This window comes from Myotis lucifugus, unplaced genomic scaffold (assembly GCF_000147115.1).
Source record: "Myotis lucifugus unplaced genomic scaffold, Myoluc2.0 scaffold_86, whole genome shotgun sequence".
Taxonomy (NCBI): Eukaryota; Metazoa; Chordata; class Mammalia; order Chiroptera; family Vespertilionidae; genus Myotis; species Myotis lucifugus.
Window position 1 is genome coordinate 664,317 of NW_005871134.1, and position 3,228 is coordinate 667,544.

General features: G+C 54.6%; 1 protein-coding gene across 1 annotated transcript in view; it reads left to right on the top strand.

The window, feature by feature from the left end:
- The first annotated feature begins 2,722 nt into the window (after positions 1-2,722).
- The window catches only part of CAPN5 (calpain 5), a 50,487-nt gene continuing 49,981 nt past the window's right edge, over positions 2,723-3,228 (top strand). Inside the window, 1 exon segment of the mRNA XM_014457846.2 lies at positions 2,723-2,865. The gene's annotated coding sequence lies outside the window, so the exon portion shown is untranslated.

Genomic DNA, 3,228 nt, shown 5'->3' on the forward strand with positions numbered 1-3,228 from the left:
AATCCTTTGTATTTCTGTGGGATTGGTTGTTACTTCACCTCTTTCATTTCTGATTTGTTTATTTGGGTCCTCTCTCTTTGCTTCTTGGTGAGCCTGGCTAGAGGTTCATCAATCTTGTTTATCCTTTCAAAGAACCAGCTCTTGGTTTTCTTGATCTTTTGTATTTTTTTTGTCTCTATGTCATTTATTTCTGCTCTGATTTTTTATTATTTCCCTCCTTCTGCTTACACTGGGATTTTCTTGTTGCTCTCTTTTTAACTCTTTGAGTTGTAGGGTTAGATAATTTATTATCATCGTTTCTTGTTTTTTGAGGTAGGTCTGTAGAGCTATTAACTTCGCTCTCAAGACTGCTTTCACTGTGTCCCATAGATTTTGGATTGTTGTGTTTTCATTGTCATTTGTTACCATGATGCTTTTTATTTCTTCTTTGATCTCTTTGGTAACCCAATCATTATTTAATAGCGTGCTATTTAGCCTCCAGGTGTTTGCTTTTTTTCATTGTTTTTATTGTAATTGATTTCTAATTTTATGCCATTGTGATCTGAGAAGATGCTTGATATGATTTCTATCTTCTTGAATTTGAAGAGACTTTTGCCTGTGTCCCAATATGTGGTCTATCTTTGAATATGACCCATGTACACTTGAGAAGAATGTATATTCTGTGGCTTGGGGTGAAATGTTCTGAAGATGTTAATTAATTCCATTTGATCTAGTGAATTATTTAGGATTGATGTTTCTTTGCTGATTTTTTGTTTAGAGGATTTATCCAGTAGTGTTAGGGGGGTATTAAAGTCCCCTAGTATGGTTATATGGCTGTCAATCTCTCCCTTGATATCCTCCAGAAGTTTTCTTATGTATTTGGGTGCTCCTGTATTGGGTGCATATATGTTTACCAGAGTTATATCTTCTTGTTGAATTAAAGTTTAATTTCAGACCATCCTTTGTGGTGACTTTAGGTCTCTGAGTTTGCAAGACTGCCATGCAGGCCTCCCCCTGAGCTTGTCAGGTCAGCATGTAGCCCCTTTCGTCCACAGCCCCGTGGTGTGGTGCTGACACTGGTTTTACACGTGAGGTGCCGGGGCATGGACAGGGTGGGGTCACTTGCCCACGGTCGCACAGCTTAATATGAGCCCAGGCAGTGAGTCCAGAGCCCATGCTTGCACCAGCACTTGACACCCCTCCTGAGGCTCCAACACCCTGAGGCTCCAGCATCCTGAGGCTCCAGCATCCTGAGGCTCCAACACTCTGAAATACAAAAGGGGCCTGAGCACCCCCTGAACTCTACCATTTTGCAGGCTGAGGCTCACGTTTTCGCAGACACGACCCTAGCTTCACTTTGAACACATGGGAGTTGCCCAGCCCAGAGGCAATGCTGCCCAACACCTATATGATGGGGCTTTCCTGGGCCCCACGACCTGCCTCTACTGATCATCACACACTTCGGCTAGAAGCCCATTTTTATCGCTTCTCGGCCTTTTGGCTAAGATCAAGTGTAGAAGCCCATTTTACAGCCAACAAAGCTAAGGCTTGGAAAGGAAGAGGACTTGCCAAGATTACACAGCCAGTCACTGGCAGAGTGAGGCTAGAGCCCAGAGCTGTCTGGCGTCTCCAAGCACTGTCTCCCCCAGAACCAACCTCAGCCTGGCCCTCCCGGGGACGGCCACCAACTCCCGAGGCAGCAGGAGTGTAGGGCCCGGGAAGAGACACAGCGGCCAGGTGGGAAGGCTGAAGGTGTGGTGGGGCTGGAGCGGGAGAGCTGGCATGAGAGCTGAGGCCTGATACCAGGACGTGTGTGTGGAGAGGGAAAGAACAGCCTTTGAGACAGCGGCAGGCCCATCAGCAAGGTCTGAGGGAGGGGGACCCCAGTGCTTGAGAGCAGCTCGGGAAGGTGGTGGAGAGGCCCCTTACTCGGAGTGACTGGGAGGTGGATGACATCATGAGCCCAGACTGGGAGCACTGAGGGGGAGATGAGTGGGCCTGAGTGTCTCCATCTGCCTCGGATGAGCAGATCCTAGCGTGTCTGCCCTGTGGTCCCAGAGCAGTGAGGAGGAATACCTGAGCCCCTACTGTGTGCCAGAATGGGCCACTCAGAAACCTTTTCAGCCTTATTCCTGAAACAAGACCCTCCTATCGCCGTCCTATCACAGGACCGAAAATGCTCCGTGCGTGCGGGCCTGGAACCAGTTTTCCCCATCAGACAAGTCCCTCTGAGCGCCTCCAGGGGTCTGGGTAAGCCCTCCTCCACCCCAGCCTTGGGGATGGAGATGGACATGGAGATGGGCGCTCGCCTCTTGAGTCTTTCTGTGCCAGCCCCCTGCCGTGGTCCTTGCGGGGCTCACTGTACGAGATGCGAGGTGCGTGCCCAGCGCTCGGCGGCCTGGGTGCCTTCTTCGGGGCTGGCACGGAATCCTCGGCCACCTGCCGACCTGGGCTCGGCCCCGGGAGGCTCCCGACGATATTCCACCGCAGACAGAGCGAGGCTGGAAGGGAGGACGAGAGAGCGGGGCCCGATCGAGCCCAGAGGGGTGAGGCTGAGCCGCACGGGCCCCCACACCCCTTCCTATTTCCCAGCGGGAGCTCTGCAGCCTCCTCCCAGCGGGTTCGCCCCACAGCGCGGCGCCAGTTCGCATGCGCAGCAGGCAGGGTCCCCCCGCCCCTTTGGAGACCACGCCTCTGTCCCCCGATGGGCGGAGGCCGGGGGGCGGGGCGGGGTGGGCCGCAGGCAGGGAGTCCCAGCTCCAGCCCCGGCGTTTGCCAGCCCCACCTGATCCCCGGCCGGAACCGAAGGCTACTGCCCGGGCCCGTCGAGCCTCCGCTCCGGTGCCCGCATCCCGGAGTCCGGCTCGGCCGGTGGCGGCGCTGCAGGTAGGAGGCGCTGCGCAGAGGGAGGCGTGTGCGAGCGCGCGCGTGTTCCTGTGTGTGCTCCATTGGGGTGTGTGCTTCGGGTGCGTGTGCTTGGGGTGCGTGTGCTTCGGGTGCAGTGCTGGCCAGTGCGTGCCCTCTGAAGTGGCTTCCCCCTCTAAACCCCCCGGGCCCGGGTGGGGGTTGTGCCACGTTCCCCCCCCCGGGAAAAAAAAGGGGGTTAAACCTTTTGGCTTTTCCAGCCCCCGAGGAACCGCAAGCTTTGGAAGGACCCCGAACGGGGGCCCCCCCCAGGGTTTGGTCCGCCACCCAAAACCTTTCCAACCCCGAAATTTAGGGCCTAACCTCTAACCCAAGTCCTAAACT